The sequence below is a fragment of the Canis lupus genome, chromosome 1 (assembly GCF_011100685.1).
Source record: "Canis lupus familiaris isolate Mischka breed German Shepherd chromosome 1, alternate assembly UU_Cfam_GSD_1.0, whole genome shotgun sequence".
In the NCBI taxonomy this organism is placed as follows: Eukaryota; Metazoa; Chordata; class Mammalia; order Carnivora; family Canidae; genus Canis; species Canis lupus.
Genome location: NC_049222.1, coordinates 116,096,109 through 116,117,570, shown reverse-complemented (window position 1 = coordinate 116,117,570; position 21,462 = coordinate 116,096,109). Strand labels below are relative to the sequence as shown.

Here is a 21,462-nt window from a genome sequence, read left to right as displayed (position 1 = left end):
ACTCGGGATCGAGCCCCGCATCGGGCCTCCTGTGTGGACCTGCTTCACCCTCTGCCTGTGTCTCTGCCTCTCTCTGTGCCTCTCTGTGTCTCCCATGAATAAACAAGTAAAATCTTTTTTAAAAAGGAAGAAAAGCAGAAAGAGCTGGAGTGGGGAAGGCAGGAGGGCTTTGAGTTTGACTCATATAATTTGTCAGTAAAGCCCTAGGGTTTGCCTCCGTTCTGGGTGCAGGGCTTCTCTTACCCGCAACCGCGACCAACGCCTTTAATCTCCGCAAACTGCTCTTTTGGTGGGTATCTGGAACATTTAAAATGTTCTGTTTCGAAGGGATCCAGGGCCCGCCTGCGGTTTATTGTTTTCCCCTGGTGTCCCCTGGAACTTGCGGGCCCCTCGACTCCAAACTCCACCAAAAGGGTTTCAGAGCCCCGTTCTTCCACTGTACCACGCAGACTGGCTCTCTGGTCCTTTTTTTTTTTTTTTTTTTTTTTTAATGATAGTCACACAGAGAGAGGCAGAGACACACACAGGCAGAGGGAGAAGCAGGCTCCATACACCGGGAGCCCGACGTGGGATTCGATCCTTCGCCCTGGGCCAAAGGCAGGCGCCAAACCGCTGCGCCACCCAGGGATCCCCGGCTCTCTGGTCCTGATCTGGGCAGTCGCGTCGAGGTCCGGACCGTGCGATGGGTGGGGGCGATGGTTTTGAGTGACAGGAGGGCGGGGAACGGGCGGTGACTGACAGGCTAGCACGCCTAAGGCCGCGTTGGGCACAGCGCAAAGAAACCGGAGGCCTGGGGGGGGGTGCAGCAGCGGCGGGTCCTTCCAACAGCAGAGGAGCTGCTGGGAGGCCTGCGAGGCTGGGCGAACCGGGCTGTGAGTGACCGGCGGGGGCCCAGCCCTCCCAACAGCAAAGGATCCTGCAAACCAAGGGACGCTGAGGCGTTGCTATGGGAGCCGAGGGCCTTCCCGGTCTTGATTCATCCCTTCTGCCGCAGCCTTTCTTTCCAAGTGGCTCTCCTCTCCCTGTGAGGGCCCGGAGTGCCGTCTCCCGCAACAGTTTCCTCTAGTCTGAGGGCTGTTTCCTAAATCTCTGCGCTCATCTCACTTACCCGCTCCTGACTCATGACCCCAAGCCTTTGCCGCGTGCTGGCTCCTGTCCCTGCTGGACAGACGCTGTCGCCGGCCGCTGAGAGGGCAACTGGGATTCTGGAAGAGGGGACAGGTGCAGGGTACCCGTGGCAGGGTGGGAGGGTAGGTGCCGGGAGCCCGATGCAGGATTCCATCCCGGGACCTTAGGATCACACCCTGAGCAGAAGGCAAACGTTCAACCACTGAGCCACCCAGGCGTCTCAACTTCTTTATTTTCTTCTAATTCTATAATAGTTTCTGATTTTTAAATTTCCTGGACGCCTGGCGGTTAAACGTCTGCCTTCAGCCCAGGGTGTGATCCTAGGGTCCCTGGATCGAGTCCCACCCACGTCGGGCTCCCTGCATGGAGCCTGCTTCTCCCTCTGCCTGTGTCTCTGCCTCTCTCTCTGTGTCTCTGCCTCTCTCTCTGTGTCTCTCATGAATAAATAAATAAAGTCTTTTTTAAAAAATTTCGTTCAGAGTTGATTTTGCGGGTATGGTGTGAGGTAGAGATGAATTTGCATGTCATCCTTGTGCAGGGGCCATGCTAATCTTCTCTGTATCATTCCAATCTTAGTATATGTGCTGTCAAAGGGAGCACTGCATGAAGAAGAGATGTGACCAGATGGGTAACAACTGTCCACACACCATTTGCAAAACAACCATTCTTTCCATCTCTGATGTTTGTGTTACTGTCCCAACACCATACTGAAGAAGCCTTATGGAATATTTTACTCTTGATAAGGTAGGTCCTGCCATTATGTAATTATCTTCCAAAACTTTTCTGGCTCTTCTGGCTCATTTTGTCTTCCAACTGAGAATTAGAATAAGCTAGTCAATTCTATTTTTAAAAATTGATGCTGGTATTCTGATTGAGATGGCCTACAATTTAAAAATTATTTTAGAAAGAAGTGGCATTTTGGGTCACCTGGCTGGCTTAATTATAAGAACATGGGACTCTTGATCTTGGGGTTGTGAGTTGAAGCCCCATGTTGGGTATAGAGATTATTTAAATAAACAAACAAACAAACTTAAATATATATATATGTATATACACACATATATATACATATACATAGAGAGAGAAGTACAATTATTCATATTTTTTAAATGTAGAAAATAAGATCAGAAAAGGCATTAGAAGGCTTTGCCCAATGTAACACAGCAAATAGAAAGCATGAATTTGTACTCACAAAGACAGCTTCTGAGTCCACAAGCTTAGTCACTATGATACATTGCTACTTTTGAATACCTTTTTAAAATTTTTTGCTGTATTTTTCCTTCTACCTTCAGGCATTTTTTGAAGATTTTATTTATTTATTCATGAGAGACAGAGAGAGAGGCAGAGACAGGCAGAGGAAGAAGCAGGCTCCCCACTGGGAGCCCAATGAGGAACTCAATCCCAGGAACCTGGGATTATGCCCTGAGCCAAAGGCAGATGCTCAACCCCTGAGCCACCAACATGTCCCTCTCCCTTCAGGCATTTTAAATGTTTTCTTTATCTATCTAATTGTACAGGGAAAAATCAGTATTCTCCCTCCACGTCATCCTCTAACCCAGTTCCAATGTTAAAACAAGATGATGAACATCTTTCCATAATGTCCTCCACGATTCATATATGTATTTGCAAACATACAAAAGTATATATAGTTGCATGTTTTCATTATTTTATTATAAAGCATTTTACTTTTCTCATATGATAATTTATGATAGATATCACTTCAGAACAATAAATAAACAGCAAACTCATTGCTTATAAGAGTTAAAGTATATTCCATTATATGATAGGATATAATAGAATAATAATAATTTAAGGTGTTGAAATACTTTTATCACCAAAACTAAAGCTTCAATAAATTACTTTTACCTTTATGAGTAGTTACTAGAGAAGGCCCTAAGATTCACCTCTGATTTACTTTCGGCTCTGTCCAACCAGGAAGTGAAAGTTAAGGCATAGTTGCAAAATTCCTAAGTATTGAAAGTGTGTAACAACACACACACACACACACACACACACACACCATCTGCAAAGACTAGGAGATTGCTTTCTGTTCAGATAAAGAAAATTTCTATTGATCACTAGTTCCCCACAAACCAATAGAACAGAGACTTCCATGACCACATATGAAAAAGGATTTAGACTTTGCAAAATTAGTTCAGTAAAGCCACTAAACAAATGAATATCAACAACTATAATATGTAGCCAAAATAAACCCTGGGGAAGGGGACAAATATGATCTCCAGAATTGCCATATTATATTATAATATTCAGGAGTTCTGGTTTTCAACAACAACAACAAAAAAAAAAAAAAAAAGGAGAGAGTCTTTCAGACTGAAATGAAATATCACTAGACAATAACTCAATCCAAATGAAGAAATAGAGAATACCAGTTAAGATAACTATATAAGTAGATATAAAAGTCAGTGTTCATAGATTTTTGGTCTATAAATTTTCTTAATTCCTATATGAATTAAAAGACAACTATGAAGCAATAATTATCAACTATGTTGATGGCACACAGGTATGAAGATGTAATTTGTGACAATAACAACAAAAAGAGAGGAGAAGAACTATAAAGGAAAAAGAGTTGGGGATGCCCGGGTCGCTCAGCAGTTGAGCATCTGCCTTTTGCTCAGGGTGTGGTCCTGGATTTCTGGGATAGAGTCCCACATGGGGCTCCCTGCATGGAGCCTGCTTCTTTCTCTGCCTATGTCTTTCTCTCTCTCTCTCTCTGTGCCTCTCATGAATAAATAAATAAAATCTTTAAAAATAAAAAAGTAGGAGAGTTTTTTTATACTGCTAAGGCAAAGTAGTATTAATTCAAGCTAGATTATTATAAGTTTAAGGTGTCATTTCTAACAGAAAATCAACAAGGAAACAATGGCTTTCAAAGAAACACTGGACCGACCAGATGGATTTAACAGATACATTCAGAACATCTATCTAAAACAGCAGAATACACATTCTTTTTAAGTGCACACAGAACATCCTTCAGTGCAGATTGTATATTAGGCCAGAAAACAAGCCTCAACAAATTCAGAAAGACAGAAGTCATACCATGCATCTTTTCTGAAGACAATGCTATGAAACTAGAAGTCAGCCCCAAAAAGAATTGGGAAAGAAAAAAAAAAAGAATTGGGAAAGAGCACAAATATATGCAGGTTAAATAACATGCTACTAAACAATAAATGAGTAAACCAGGTAATTAAAGAAGAAATTTAAAACTACATGAAAGCAAATGAAAATGAAAATACAACAGTCCAAAACCTTGGGGATGTAGCAAAAGCAGTTCTAAGACAGAAGTTTATACCAACACAGGTCTATCTCAAGAAGCAAGAAAAATCTCAAACAACCTAACCTTATACCTGAAGGTGTTAGAAAGAGAACAAAAAACAAAACCTAAAATCAGCAGATAAAAGGAAATCATAAAGATCAGAGCAGAAACAAATGATATAGAACAAAAAGAACAAGAACATCTGGGTGGCTCAGAGATTGAGTGTCTGCCTTTGACTCCGGTATTGATCCAGGGTCCTGGGATTGAGTCCCACATCAGCTTCTTGCATCAGGCTCCCCTGAGCCTGCTTCTCCCTCTGCCTATGTCACTGCTTCTCTCTCTGTGTGTGTCTCTCATGAATAAATAAATAAAATCTAAAAAATAAAGGGACTTCTGGTTGGTTCAGTGGTTGAGTATCTGCCTTCAGTTCAGAGCATGATTCCAAGGTCCCAGGATCAAGTCCCACATCAGCCTCCCTGCATGGAGCCTGCTTCTACCTCTGCCTATGTCTCTTTCTCTCTGTGGGTGTGTCTCTCTCATGAATAAATAAATAAAATCTATTTTAAAAATCTAAAAACAAAAATAAACAAAAGAAGGGGATCCCTGGGTGGCGCAGCGGTTTGGCGCCTGCCTTTGGCCCAGGGCGCGATCCTGGAGACCCGGGATCGAATCCCACGTCGGGCTCCCGGTGCATGGAGCCTGCTTCTCCCTCTGCTTGTGTCTCTGCCTCTCTCTCTCTCTCTCTCTCTCTCTCTGTGACTATCATAAATAAATAAAAATTAAAAAAAAAAGAAACTAAAAGAACAATAGAATATATCAGTGAAACCAGAAGATGATCCATTAAAAAAAAAAAAAAACACAACAAAATTAGTAAACTTCTGGCCAGAATTATCAAGAAAAAAAGAGAATGGACTTAAATAAATAAAATCACAAGTGATAGAGGAGAAATAAAAATGAACACCACAGAAATACACGCAAATATTATTTAAAATTATATGCCAAGAAATTGGACAATGTAGAAGAAATGGATAAATTCCTAGAAACTTATCTGACCAAGACTGAGGTACAGAGAAGTAAAAAATTTGAACTGACCAATAACCAGCAAAGAAACTGAATCAGTAATCAAAAAAATCCCAACAAACAAAAGTCCAGGACTAATTGGTTTTACAGGTGAGTTCTAACAAACATTTAAAGAAAAGTTAATACCTATTCTTCTCAAACTATTCCAAACAATAGAAAAAGAAGGAAAACTTCTAAAGTAATCCTATGAATGGAGCATTACCCTGATACTAAAACCAGATAAAGACACCACACACAAAAAGAGAATTATAGGCCAATATCCCTGATGAACATTGATGCAAAAATCCTCAACAAAATACTAGCAAACCAAATCAACAACATATTTAAAAAAATAATTCATCACAATTTAGTGGGATTTATTCCTGGAAGGGTGTTTCAATACTGACAAATCAATCAACATTAACACATTAATAAAACACATTAATAAAAGAAAGGGTAAGAACCATATATTCATTTCAATAGATGCAGAAAATGCATTTGACAAAGCAAAACATCCATGATAAAAACCCTCAACAAAGTAGGCTTATAGGGAACATACATCAACACAATAAAAGCCATGCCTGAAAAATTCACAGCTAATATCATCCTAATGGGAAAAAACTGATAGCTTTTCCCCTAGGGTAAGGAACAAGAAAAAGGATTTTCACTCTCACCACTTTTCTTTTCTTTTTCTTTCTTTCTTTTTTTTTTTTTTTATGATAGTCAGAGAGAGAGAGAGAGAGAGAGAGAGAGAGGCAGAGACACAGGCAGAGGGAGAAGCAGGCTCCATGCACCAGGAGCCTGACGTGGGTTCCGATCCGGGTCTCCAGGATCGCGCCCTGGGCCAAAGGCAGGCGGCAAACCGCTGCGCCACCCAGGGATCCCCTCTCACCACTTTTCTTCAACATAGTGCTAGAAGTCCTCGTCACAGCAATCAGACAACAAAAAGAAATAAAAGACATCTAAATCAGTAAGGAAGAAATAAAATATTCACTATCTGCAGATGACATGATACTATATATATAAAACCCAAAGACTCCACCAAAAAAATTGCTAGAACTGATAAATTCAGTAAAATCATGATACAAAATCGATTTGCAGAAATCTGTTGTATAGACACCAATACTGAAGCAGCAGAAAGAGAAATTAAGAAAACAATCCCATTTACAATTGCACCAAAAATAATAATATGCCTAGGAATAAACCTAACCAATGAAATGAAAGACCTGTACACTAAAAACTATAAAACACTGATGAAAGAAACTGAAGATGATACAAAAAATGGAAAGACATTCCATCCTCGCGCATTGGAAGAACAAATATTGTTAAAATATCTATACTACTCAAAGCAATATACATTTAATATCATCCCTATGAAAATACCAACAGCAAAAAAAAAAAAAAATACCAACAGCAACTTTCATAGAACTAAAAAAGGAAATCCTAAAATTTGTATGGAACCATAAAAAAAACCAAATAGCCAAAGTCATCTTGGAAAAGAAAAGCCAGAGGCATCACAATTCCAGACATCAAGTTATATTACAAAGCAGTAGTAATCAAACAGTGTGGTACTGGCACAAAAATAGACACATGGATCAATGGAATAGAATAGAAAATCCAGAAATAAACCCACAGTTATATGGGTGATTAATCTTTGATAAAGTAGGAAAGACTATCAAATGGGGGAAAAGACAGTCTCTTCAACAAATGGTGCTGGGAAAACTGGACAGCAACATACAAAAGAATGAAACTGGACCACTTTTTACACCACTCACATAGATAAATTCAAAGTGGGTTAAAGACCTAAATGTGAGACCTGAAACCAGCAAAACCCTAGAAGAGAGCACAGGCAGGAATTTCTCTGACATTAGCTGTAGCAACATTTTTCTAGATAGATCCCCTGAGGGAAGGGAAACAAAAGCTAAAATAAACTATTGAGAGTCCATCAAAAGAAAAAAAACTGAGCAGTGAAGAAAACAATTAACAAAACTAAAAGGCAACCTACTGGGGATGCCTGGGTGGCTCAGTGGTTGAGCGTTGATCTGTTGATCCTCTGCCTTTGGCTCCGGGTGTGATCCCGAAGTACTGGATTGAGTCCCACATTGGGCTCCCTTGCATGAAGCCTGCTTCTCCCTCTGCCTGTGTCTCTGCCTCTGTGTGTGTGTGTGTGTGTGTGTGTGTGCGTCTCATGAATAAATAAATAAATAAATATATTTTTTAAAAAATAAAAGGCAACCTACTGAATGGGAGAAGATATTTGCAAAGAGCATATCAAATAAAGGGTTAATATCCAAACGATATAAAGAACTTCTACAACTCAACAGCCAAAAAACAAATAATACAATTAAAAAATGGGCAGAAGACATGAACAGACATTCTTCCAAGGAAGACATACAGATGGCCAACAGGCATATGAAAAGATGCTCAATATCACTGATCATCAGGGAAATACAAATCAAAACCATAATGAGATACTGCCTCCCACCTGTCAGAATAGCTAAAATCAACAACACAAGAAACAACAGGTGTTGGCGAGGATGTGGAGAAGGAACCCTTGTGCACTGTTGGTGGGAATCCAAATTGTTTGCAGCCACTGTGAAAAACAGCATGAAGTTTCCTCAAAAAATCAAAAATAGAACTACCTTATGTTACAGTAATCACACTCTTGGGTATTTCCCCAAAGAATACAAAAACACTAAATCAAAGGGATAAATGCATCCTTTTTTGTATAGTAGCATTATTTACAATTTATTGCCAAGATATGGAAGCAGCCCAAATGCCCATTGATTGATGAATGGACAAAGAAGTTGGGGTGTGTATATACAATAGAATATTATTCATCCCTATAAAGGAATTAAATCTTGCCATAGGCAACAACATATGGAGATGAGCTAGAGTATAATGCTAAGCAAAATAGGTCAAAGAAAAACAAATACTATATGATTTTACTCATATGTGGAATTTAAGAAAAAAATGAGTAAAGAGGAAAGAACGAAAGGGAGGGAGGGAGAGAAAGAGAGAAATCAAGAAACAGACTCTTAATTATAGGGAACAAACTAATGGTTACCAGAGGGGAGAGGGTAGGAGGATGGGTCAAATAGGTGATGGGGATTAAGGATTGCACTTGTTGTGATGAGCACTAGGTGATATATGGAAGTGTTGAATCACTATACTCTACACTTGAAAATAATATAACACAGTATGCTAACTAACTAGAATTAAAATAAAAACTTAAGGGGTGCCTGGGTGGCTCAGTCGGTTAAGTGCCTTCAGCTCAGGTCATGATCTCAGGGCCCTGGGACTAAATCCAACATCCAGGTCCCTGCCCACTGGGGAGCCTGCTTCTCCCTCTATCTCTGCCACTCCTCCTTCTTATGCTCTCTCACACTCTCTCTCTGTCAAATAAATAAATAAATAAATAAATAAATAAATAAATAAATAAAATCTAAAAAATAAAAATAAATTAAAAATACACAGAAAAAGAAATGAAGGAATCACAATGGTACACTACAAAAAATCAAAATAAAAGGCAGTAATAAATTTGAAAACAAAATATGTAAAACATAAAAAGCAAATAACAAAGTGGAAGAAATCCCTACTTATCAGTGATTATTTAAATTTATTTATATATTTTTAAGATTTATTTATTTATTTGAGAGAGAGAGAGCATGAGTGAGAGGGGCAGAAGAAGAGGGAGAGAGAATCTCAAGCTGACTTTACACTGAGCACAGAGGCAATGCAGAGCTCAATCCCAGGACTCTGAGATTATGACCTGAGTTGAAACCAAGAGTCAGATGCCTAACTCACTGCACCACCCAGGTACCCTAGTAATTTTTTTATATTTATTTTTTAAAGATTACTTATTTATTTATTTGAGAGAGAGAGAGAGAGAGCATGAGCAGGGGGGAAAGACAGAGGGAGAGGGAGAAACAGGCTTCCTGCTGAGCAGGGCATAATGTGGGGCTTGATCCCAGGATCCCAGGATTATGACTTGAGCCAAAGGCAGATGCTCAAACAACTGAGTCACCCAGGTGCCCCTATTTCTTTTTTTAAGGAGGCTCCACACCCATTGCAGAACCCAAAGCAGGGCTGAACTCACGGCTGTGAGATTAAGACCTGAGAGTGTCAAGAGTCAGACACTCAACAGACTGAGCTACCCAGGCATCCCAGTAATCATTTACATGTAAGTGGATTAAACTTTCCAATTAAAAATCAGATATTGGGAGAGTGGATATTAAAAACGATTTAACTACATGTCATCTATAAAAAACTCACTTTAGACCCAAAGACACATATAATTTCAAAGTGAAATGACAGAAAATTACATTTAGGCAATTGGTAACTCAAAGAGATCTGAAGAGGCTATAATAGCATTTAAAAAGTAGACTTTGAGGGCAGCCCCGGTGGCGCAGCGGTTTAGCGCGGCCTGCAGCCCAGGGTGTGATCCTGGAGACCCAGGATCGAGTCCCACATCGGGCTCCTTGCATGGAGCCTGCTTCTCCCTCTGCCTGTGTCTCTGCCTCTCTGTGTGTGTGTGTCTCTCATGAATAAATAAATAAAATCTTAAAAAAAAAAAAAAAAGACTTTGAGGGGGATCCCTGGCTGGCTCAGCGGTTTAGCACCTGCCTTTGGCCCAGGGCGCGATCCTGGAGTCCCGGGAGTGAGCCCCGCGTCGGGCTCCTGGCATGGAGCCTGCTTCTCCCTCTGCCCGTGTCTCTGCCTCTCTCTCTCTCTCTCTCTCTCTCTCTCTCTCTCTCTATGTCTATCATGAATAAATAAAAATTTTTAAATAAATAAATAAAAAGTAGACTTTGAGAAAAGGTTAGGGGAGACAATGAATTATATATTAATTAAAATGTCAGTCTTTAGAAGATATAACAATTATAAACATATATGCAGCTAACAATAGAGCCCTATAATATATAAAGCAAAAACTGATTGGATTGAAGGGAGAAATAGACCATTCAATAATAATAGCTGTAGACTTCAATACCCATATTCATTAATAGACACAAAACTACATAGATCAACAAGGAAATAAAGGATTTGAACAACTCTGTAAACCAACTAGACCTAACAGACATATATAAAACACTTCATCTAACGTCAAAATAAACACTATTTTAAATTGTACATGGAACACTGTTTAGGGCAGACCATACATTAGGCCACCCACACACAGAAACTCAATAAATTTATAAGCATTGAAACCATATAATGTACTTTATCTAACCAAATGGAATATTAGAAATCAGTAAAGAAGGAAATCTATTCACAACTATGTGAAAATTAAACACAGTTTGAAACAAACATGGATCAATTTTAAAAATCACAACAGAATTTAGACAATACTTTGAGATGAATGAAAAAATAAACACATCAAAACTTTAAAGCTGCAGCTAACACAGTACTCAGGAGGAAAGTCATAGCTATAAATGGCTACATTAAAAACAAAGATCTCAAATCAATAACCTAACCTTCCATCTTAAGCAACCAGAAAAAGAAGAGCACATAAACATAAAGTAAGTAGAAAGAAGGAAATGATAAATATTAGAAAATATAAACAAAATAGAAAAACAACAGAGAATCAACAAAATAAAAAACTGGTTCCTTGAAAAGATAAACAAAACTGATAAACCTTTAGCTAGACTAAGAAACATAAAAGATTCAAGTTACTGATACCTGGAATAAAAGTGGGGACATTACTATTACTATTGGCCTTACAGAAATTTTAAAAATTATGAGAGAATGTTATGAACAATTATTTTATTTTAAATATTTTATTTATTCATTCATGAAAGACACACACACACACACACAAAGAGAGGCAGAGACCCAGGCAGAGGGAGAAGCAGGCTCCTCACAGGGAGCCTGATGTGGAACACAACCCAGATCCTGGGATCACGCCCTGAGCCAAAGGCAAGACGTTCAACCCCTGAGCCACCCAGATGTCCCTATTGTGAACAATTATATGAACAAATCAGATGACTCAGATGAAATGGACAAGTTCCTAGAAACACACAAACTACAATAACCTAGTCAAGAGGAGTATGTAACAGTCTTTCTGTGACAATTAAGGAGGTTGAATCAGAAAGCAGGTAAATTCTGGGATGCCTGGTGGCTCAGCGGTTGAGCGCCTGTTTTTGGCTCAGGACATGATCCCACGGTACTAGGATCGAGTCCCCCATTGGGCTCCCTGCATGGAGTCTGCTTCTCCCTCTGCCTACATCTAAGCCTCTCTCTCTTTGTCTCTCATGAATAAATAAATAAAATCTTTTTCTTTAAAGAAATTAAATAAGATGATTCCTGCAAATACTGAGTGAATGAAGTCCTACATAAAAGACTACATTTTGTATAATTCCACTTACATGATATTCTAGAACTTGCAAAACTAATATATGGTTTTAGAAGTCGAGATACTGATTTCCTTTGTAGGTGGTGAGTAGAAGGGAGCATGCAGAGGTCTGTAGGAAGAGCTGGAAAGTTCTGTTTCTCCATCCAAGTGCTGGACACAGATGTGTTCACTTTGTAAAAATCTACCAACCTGCATATACTTATGATCTTTTCCATATAAACAGTAATAAATGCCATATCCTGTTAAGCCTGATCCATGCCATGCATCTCAGCACTCATGCCCTGGCATTCTCGCTGGCTTCTGAAAGTGTCTCCCTACAATGTACCTTCGGATGCATCTACAAGTGGATTCTCTGACTGAACCCCTGTGTGCGCCCTCTGGTGTCTCTTGAGGGCTGAATGGTGTCTGAAGCCCCACACGCCCCACACCTGTAGGGCTGCTCTCCTGTGTGGACCATCTGGTGGATGCCCAGGTCCTTGCTCCAGCTGAATTGCTTCCCACAGGCCTCACACCGGAATGGTCTCCCTTCAGTGTGGACACATTGCTGCAGGTAGAGTTTGGCTCTCTGACTGAAACCTCAGACACATGTGTCACATACACATAGGCCTTGTCTCCTGCGTGGTCCTGCTGGTGTCGTGTCAGCACAGAGTGTGAAGTGAAGCTCCGGTCACATACCTTACAAGCATGGGGCTTCCTTCCCCTGTGGATCTGCAGAGCTGCCCTGCAGTGGAAGTCCTTGCCACAATCACGGCACCTGAAGGGCCTCTCACCTGTGTGGACTTGCTGGTGGATGGCCAGGTTGGAGCTGTGGCTAAAGTCCTTGCCACATTCCTCACAGGTGTGAGGTTTTTTCCCTCTGTGGTCCTTCCTGCGCCTTCTCAGAGGAGATCCTAAGCTGAAGACTCTGGTTCATTCCATACATTGGTAGGGCTTTTCTCTGGGAAGGAGCATGGGAAGGTTAAAGTCGGCTGTCTTTACACTGAAGGCTTTTCCACACCTGTCATTTGAAGAGGGCTTCTCTCCTGTATGGGTTTGCTGGTGAACTAGACGTTTCCTGAGCTGTCTGAAGTCTTGGCCACACTGCAGACAGCTATAGGGTTTTTCTCCTGAGGTATTTGCCAAGGGAGAATCCCATCATTCTCAGCCCTGACACCTGGGACAAAAAAAAATGAGATGATGAAAGTGAGCAGGGGCTTTGTCCAAGGCTGCATGGTACACCTGGACACCCTCTCAGGCAGTACTTCACAAAGTAAGGCAAAGAAGCTTCACAAAGTAGGGAAGTGTTGGGGCACTGGTCTTCATCCTCTTGGCCTTAGGTTTTTCATATTTGCTTCAGAGATAAAGAGAACATACTGAGGACCCTTTCCTTAATGAGGAAATTAAATGTTACTAAGACACTTGATTAAAATCTGTGAACTACAAATGTGTAAGTGTGGTTAAAGCATGATTTTTTTAAACAGATTTTATTTACTTATTCATGAGAGACACAGAGAGAGAGAGAGAGAGAGAGAGAGGCAGAGACACAGGCAGAGGGAGAAGCAGGCTCCATGCAGGGAGCCCGACGTGGGACTCGATCCTGGGTCTCCAGGATCACGCCCTGGGCTGAAGGCGGCGCTAAACCGCTGAGCCACCTGGACTGCCTGAAGCATGATTATCAAAAAGCTAAAAACATAACTTTCACATAAATATGAAGTGAACAGGGAGGGGCACCTAGCTGGCTCAGTTAGGGGAGTATGTGACTCTTGATCTCAGGGTTGTGAGTTCAGGCATTGTGAGTTGGGTGTAGAGCTTACTTACACACACACACACATACACACTTATGGGGATACATGCACACATGCACCAAATATGGAGTGAACATCTGTCAAGGGTTGTTACAAATTACTGGTATTGCAGTGGTGACTGCTTGTATTTGGCAGAGCTCAAAGGCAGGCAGGAGAGTAGGAAAACTTTATAGTGAAAAAGGGAAGATTTCAGGAATATGCTGATTGGAGATTATTGGCATAGAGAAGCTGGAAGTGAGCTAAAGAGAAGCAATGCATATTATATGACTGGTTTGGGAATTGAATTTGTCTTTCTATGGAAGCAGAGGCCCCCCCCCCCCAAAAAAAGGGAAGCTGGTAGTCATTGTCCAAAGCTTGAATATTGTGGGCTGATTGCTGCCAAAGTTGTAGTTTGGTTACTACAGAGTTTGTAGGTCAGAATTCTGTTGGCAGGGGCACCTGGGTGGCTCAGTCGGTTAAATGTCTGCCTTCTGCTCAGGTCAGGATTCCAGCGTCCTGGAATGAAGCTTCGCCTTTGGGCTCCCTGCTCAACAGAGTCTGCTTCTCCCTCTCCCACTCCCCCACTCATGTTTGCGTGTGCTCTCTCTCTTTGAAATAAATACAGAAATACATACACACATACAGACAATCTTTAAAAGAATTCTATTGTCATATAGGATCTGTCATTGTCTATAGATCCAGTCTGTCAAGTTTAATGGTTTCAAATGGTTTAATCATTGTCTATAGATCCAGTCTGTCAAGTTTAATGGTTTAATGGTTTCAGCAATCATTTATTATCTTTCATGGCTTCTCTGGGTCAGGAATTCTAGAATAATGTGGCCAAACAGTTTTGGCTCAAAATTTTCATGATAGCTGAACAGTGCAGCATTCCAGGAGCCACTGGGAGCTGGTGAGACATCTCTCTTATTTCATGTAATCTCAGGGTTTCTCCATGTGGTGGTCTCTCTGTGCGGGCTAGTTTGGGCTTCTTAACAGCATGGTAGCCTAGACATCTTACATAGCAGCTCAAGGTTCTGAAGACAAGAATCCCAAGAAAGATCTGGATGGAAGCTATATCACTTTTTATGCCTAACCTCAGAATCACATAACATCATTTCCACTGTACTCACAATTTAAAAGGCCCAAGCAGATTCGGTGGAAAGGAGAAATTGTCTCCACTTCCTGATGGGGAAGTGTCAAGGTTCTGGAAGACCATGGGAGACCAAAAATATAGTTGCACACATTTTTGGAAAATACAATTTGCCATAAACTGCAAACAAATGGAAACAGAGGAAGAAGTCTTAATTTTCGTTCAACCATGAAGACTGGACATTTATACTACTGAGCTGAAACCATTTGTAGTAGGTAGGAGTTATCAAAAAAATGATCATGATCTCTAAATAAATTTTCAACAGGATCAGAGAAGATCTAGCTCCACTGAGCACATTTAAAGTACCAATGAGAGACAAAAATGAAGCTGTTTTCTGTTTACTCTCCTTGAATATTGCTTGATCAAGGTAATGATTACATAAAAATAGATCCATCAATAGACAAGAGATGGAAAAGGAAATGATAAACAGCCTATAAAACTATAATCAAAGTACTGCCACGTGTTTTTTTTTTTTTTTTTTCCTCTCTTTTGCCTAAGCTTGCACCTTAGGGCTCTGAGCTGGGCGTGGAGCTTGCTTGTGATTTTCTTTCCCTTTCTCTTTGCTCCGCCCCGCCCTACTCTCGCATGCCTGTGCTCTCTCTAAAAGATAAAAGATAAATTAAAAATAATGCTGAGCAAGTGGTAAAGGGATATGTTTTGTTATGAATTCTGACAAAATTTACATTGAAGGCTAATATTACAAAGTGGTGAAGCAAGAATTTGAACCCAGGCAGATCGGATTCTGGTATCTATGCTATTTTTTATCCTCACAACTTTATTGAGATAGAATAGACATGCAACATTGTGTAAGCTTAAAGTACAAATTTTGAGGATTAGATACATGTATATATTGTGAAACAATTACCACAATAAGGTTATTTAATATGTTCATGACATAATTATCATTTGTGTGTGTGTGTGTGTGTGTGTGGTGTGAACATTTAAGATCTATTCTCTTTGCAACTTTCAAATCGATAACACAGAATTTTTAACTATAGTCACCATGCTGTACATCAGACCCCCAGAATTTATCCCTCTTATAAGTGGAAGTTTTTACCCTTTGACCAACATCTCCCTGATTCCCACACCCTTCCAGGGTCCATGTTCTTAATCTCTATAATACCTTGCCAATGAGTCAATTAAGAAAAATTTCCAGGCAGCCCGGGTAGCTCAGCGGTTTAGCGCCACCTTCAGCCCAGGGTGTGATCCTGGAGACTCGGGATCAAGTCCCATGTCCGGCTCCCTGTATGGAGCCTGCTTCTCTACCTGTGTCGGTGCCTCTCTCTCTGTGTCTCTCATGAATAAATAAAACCTAAAAAAGAAAGTTTTCCCATTTCAAATATGATAACCTGGGATGGGTAGGCCTTGGGTTTTCTTTTAACTCAAAGGAGGATTTTTTTTTTTTTTTTTTTTTTTTTTTTTAATAAAAAGCAGAGGGAGAGTCCTAGAAATTTACCCCAGATGGTTGCGGTTCATATTCTCCCAACAGTTCTGAGGATGCCTTGGGACCGCTTCTATTCCCCTGACTTTTTCTACTGGGGAGTAGCATGGAGCAGCAGGGGTTCCATGCTGCCAACCGAGGGCCCACCCCTGGCAGGTATTTTTATGTGCTTCCTGCTGCATCCACCAGCCTTCCTGGAGGGGATTTGTGGGTGTTGTGGCTGTTTGTCAGGACCGACTTTGGGCCTGACTTTAAGCCATGGTGCTAAGCCTTGGGGCAGCCAAGACTGTATGTCTCTTGAGGCCAAAGTAGCAGAATCCTGCGGCCCCCTGGAGGCTGGGATTGACGCCTAAAACTCCCTGGACTGGAATTAAAAGGACCATTTAAGTACACTTTATGAGTATCTCATTCTGTAGTTTCCCAGGAGTTCCACAGTTCATTTTTGGGTCGTTCATCCTTCATGCCAAGGGTTTCTTATCTCATCACCTCCCTCAAGAAGAACTTAAAATGACTTCACAATAATAGAAGCACCATCTCTCAAAACATGATTTTGTTCGTTTCCATAACTTTTTTCAACATCTAAGTGTTCAAACGTCTGACACTAATCAGGATTCCTCTAGAGAATTTTGGAATCACTACGTCCAGGAACTTTTCAAGCCTATCTGAGTAGACGTCATACAGACAATGCCCACCCAACCCAGTCAGAGCACTGCGCATGCGCTCAGGCTGACCACCGGTTGGGCAAATCACTGGGTCCATTGTGAAGCCTGCTCTGAAGCTGCCACACACTGAGGCCTGCAAGGAGATCCTGACCGGACCATCCAGAGAGGAGGCTGTGCACATGGCAACTATCCTGACAGTCTTCATATCTCTGGTGATGGCTGTGCTTGTCTGGGAGCAGGGGCCCCAGCCACCACACCCCAGGCACCCTGGTGGGGATGATAAGGCTGAGGTCAGAGCTGCCCTGCCAAGGTTGAAAGCTAAGTGTAAAAGGTATTTGTACAAGAACATGAACAGAGAGAGACTATCTTCCCTTTAATGGATTATAACCCTTGGTTTCTTTTTTTTTTTTAAGATTTTATTATTTTTTTATTATTTATTCATGAGAGACACAGAGAGAGAGGTAGAGACACAGGCAGAGGGAGAAGCAGGCTCCATGAAGCCTAATGTGGGACTCCATCCCTGGACTCCAGGATCACGCCCTGGGCCAAAGGCAGGTGCCAAACCGCTGAGCCACCCGGGGATCCCCTAACCTTTGGTTTCGTTTGATTTTGCTTTGTTTTGTTTGCATAAGGATGCCACCTTAGGCCTACATATTTGAAGACAGCATTACTTTGCCTCTAATACCAGCAGTTATTTTTTAAAAGATTTTATTTATTTATTTGAGAGAGAGAGAAAAAGCACAAGCAGGGGGAGAGGCAGAGGGAGAGGGAGAAGCAGGCTCGCTGCTGAGCAAGGGACGCTGAGATCATGACTTGAGCTGAAGGCAGTCACTTAACTGACTGAGCCACCCAGGTGCCCCCAATACCAGCAGTTTATGATCACAGGTCTGTAATCAGTGTAATACATGGAGACAAAAATTTTTTTAAATAAGACTTTTAGATTTGTCTGGGTTGCATTAAATTAGGAGATTAAAAGGAGCTCCAAAGAGCCATACAAAGCAAGCTATTTTATAGTCAAAAGCAAGCAGGAACAAGGACATTGTACTCGGTGGGGAAAAAAAATCAGATTGGTTATTGCAATGCAAGGTTATTTTCCTTTAGGGGATAGCAGGAGTGCATTAACATTACCTAATTAATGCTGATCAGGCAATTCCTGAATGGCTGGTTTAAGAATCCATTTCTAGCAGAGCTACACCCCTATCAGAATGGCTAAAATGTGACAACAGCAAATGGTGGTGAGGATGTGGAGAACTAGATCACTCACACATTGCAGTGAATATAATATACTAATACTGCACATCCACTCTTAGCAAATAATTTGGCAGTTTCTTATAACACTCACAATGTACTTACAGTATAATTCAGCAATGGAACTCTTATGCATTTATCCCAGATAATTAAAAACTATGTTCACACAAATCTGTACACAAATGTTCATACTAGCTTTATTATAGCCAAAATTTGGAAATAATTCAAATATCCTTAAGTGGAGGAATAGCTTTTTTTAAAATTGTAGCACACTAAAAAAACAGGGGTGCCTGGGTGGCTGAGTCAGTTAAGCAGCTGACTTCTACTCGGGTTGTGATCCTGGGGTCCTGAAATCAAGCACTGCATCAGGCTCCCTGTTCAGTGGGGAGCCTGCTTCTCCCTATCCCCAGCTTGTGCTCATCTCTCTCAAATAAATAAATAAAATCTTTCTTAAGAATAAAAAACAAAAACAAAGAAATTGTGGTATATTCACATCATGTAATACTACTCAACAATAAAAAGGAACAAACCATTGGTACTTGTAACTACTTGGATGGATTTTAAGGCAATTAAGCTGAGAAAAAAGAAAAAAAGCCACTCAAAATAGGTTAAATGTTCTATGACTCCATTTATATAGTATTCTTGAAATTTAAAAAAATTATTGAACTGGTAAAAATATTAATAATTGCTAGGGCTTAAGGATGTGGGGAGGGGTGGGCATGGCTATAAGGTGGTAGCATAAGGTAGCCTTGTGGTGATTAAACGGTTTTGTGTATTGTGGTGGTGGTGGCTACATGAAACTTACACAAATGATACTATTATATAGAACTGTTACATACAGAAATAAGTGCTTATAAAACTGGTAAAATCTAAAAAAAAAACTGGTAAAATCTTTTTTTAATATTGTACTATAGTTATGCAAAATATTAGCATTCGGGGTAACTGAGTGCCACAAACATGGCAGCTCCATTTATTTAGATCTTGTCACAGTTCTTTCGGCAACATTTGTAGTTTTCCATATAAAGGTCTTTCATACCTTTTATTACACTATTCCTAAGTATTTTATATTCTTTGATATTATTATAAATTGTATTTTTGTTTCATTTCATTGCTCATATAAAGTGTTGCTTTATTTATGGTCAATTGATTTTCGATAAAAGTGCCAAAGCACCTCAGCAGAGATGAAAATCTTTTTTTTTTTTAAGATTTTATTATTTATTAAGCATCTGCCTTCAGCAAAGGTCATGATCCTAGAGTCCTGTAATCAAGTTCCACATAGGGCTCCCTGCTCAGTGAGGAGTCTGCTTCTCCCTCTTCCTCTGCCTGCCACTCCCCCTGCTTGTGCTATCAAATAAATTAATTAAATCTTTAAAAAGATTTTATTGAGAGAGAGCATATGAACAAGGCAGGTGGGTAAAGGGAAGGGGGAGACACTGACTTCCCACCGAGCAGGGAGCTCCATGCAGGACTCAATCCCAGGATCCTGGGATCCTTATCTGAGCCAAAGGCTCAACTGTTTGAGCCACCCAGGCACCCTTAAAGTTCTGGAACAACTGCGTGTCTATGTGAGGAAAAAAGAAGTGAACTTTAATCTGTACTTTATCCCATACACAAATACTAATTCTAGGTGAAGCATATACCTAAAAATTAAAAGCTAAGACTATCAAGCATCTGGAAGAAAACAGGACTTTCTAGCTAATCTTTAATCATTGAGCTGCATTTAGTTCTATATTAAAGAACATAATCTGTATGGTTAGTCTGTTGATAGTTGTTGAATCTTGTTTACGACCCAACATGTGGTCTATCATAGTGTTTCCTATATAATTGAAAAGCAAGCATGTTCTGTGGTAGAGAGTGTATAGAGATTATCATTAAATAAATATCAATTAGGTAAAGTTCGTTGATAGTATTGTTTAAATCTGTTGCATTGGGACACCTGGGTGGCTCAGAGATTGTCTCCCCACAGGGAGCCTGCTTCTTCCTCTGCCTCTCATGAATAAATAAATAAAATCTTTAAAAATAAATAAATAAATCTTTTGCATTCAGGGCTTTTCCAGATTTTAATCCATTCAGAAAGGCCTAAGTATCATCGTAGCTCTCATTTCTCTTTACTTCCACAGTCTCTTCATCTGTCCTCCTTCATCTCTGTCCCCATAAAATGCACTGAATTTAGCTATGGAGAGTCACACAGCGATCTGTTCACCTAAAAGAGGGCTTATTTATATCAGAAATTCAATTCAATGCTTATCTCCACCACTCTCCGCCCCATATAAAAGCATGATTTTTATCTTGTCAAGATTGTTCTTGCTGTCATGGAAGTGAAGGCTTTTCATATTCTTCTACACTCTAATTGCAATGAAAATTGAAATCCTGTGTTTAATAAGCTCCTTCTCACTTCCCACTACATCCTTATACTAATATGCATGGCAGTAATTGTATTCATTGGGTGTAATTTGAAGATTTGTCAAGCGAGAAGTAGGGTATAAATGGATGAATGCAGTGGTTTTGTAGCAGGTACATCTAGAAGGTATGGTGCTTGATAGTATATTTTCCTTATAGTGCTTTAGTTATTTTAACTCTAGAAATTCCATGTCAATTACCTTATGTTGTACTCCAAGAATTCCTTGCTGTCCCAATCCATTTGGGTCCTGACTTTCCAATACTAAGGGATACTATATTAACTAAATTAATCTGATTTTCAAGTTTCAGAAAGCAAACAGCAAGTTTGGATAAGAGCTTGTCAGAAACATTTTTTTTTCCTAAATTCAAATTGTGACATATTTATTTTTTCAACAGATTACTAGCTTTTAAAAAAATTATTTTATTTATTTATTCATGAGAGACAGAGAGAGAGAGAAGCAGACACACAGGCAGAGGGAGAAGCAGGCTCCACGCAGGGAGCTCAACGCGGGACTCAATCCCGGGACTCTAGGACCACGCGGCGGGCCAAAGGCAGGCGCCAAACCGCTTAGCCACCCAGGGATCCCCAGATTACTAGATTTTTAAAAAAAGATTTTATTTATTTATGAGAGACACACAGAAAGAAGCAGAGAGAGAAGCAGGCCCCCTGCAGGAGCCCGATGCAGGACTCAATCTCCTGACCGGGATCATGCCCTGAGTGGAAGGCAGGCGCTAAGCCACTAAGCCATCCAGGCGTCCCTCAATAGATTACTAGATTTGATTTGTGCATTTATAACATTGCATATTTTCATAACCAATTCTGGGCATATTATCCTTTTGTGTTTCTTTAGCAAGTTTTGACATTAGGATTATAAATTTATAGAAATAGATAACTTGCTTTCTCAGTCTGTGTCCTCCAAGAGTTCCTAAAACATTTCATAGACTTCATCTATTATATATATATATATAGTTTGGTATCTTC

General features: G+C 40.3%; 1 non-coding gene across 1 annotated transcript; it reads right to left on the bottom strand.

Moving 5' to 3' along the window:
* Positions 1-1,621: 1,621 nt before the first annotated feature.
* On the bottom strand, positions 1,622-1,728 carry LOC119869851. The gene has a single exon (XR_005354855.1). It is a non-coding gene; the product is annotated as a U6 spliceosomal RNA (small nuclear RNA).
* Between the last annotated feature and the right edge of the window lie 19,734 nt (positions 1,729-21,462).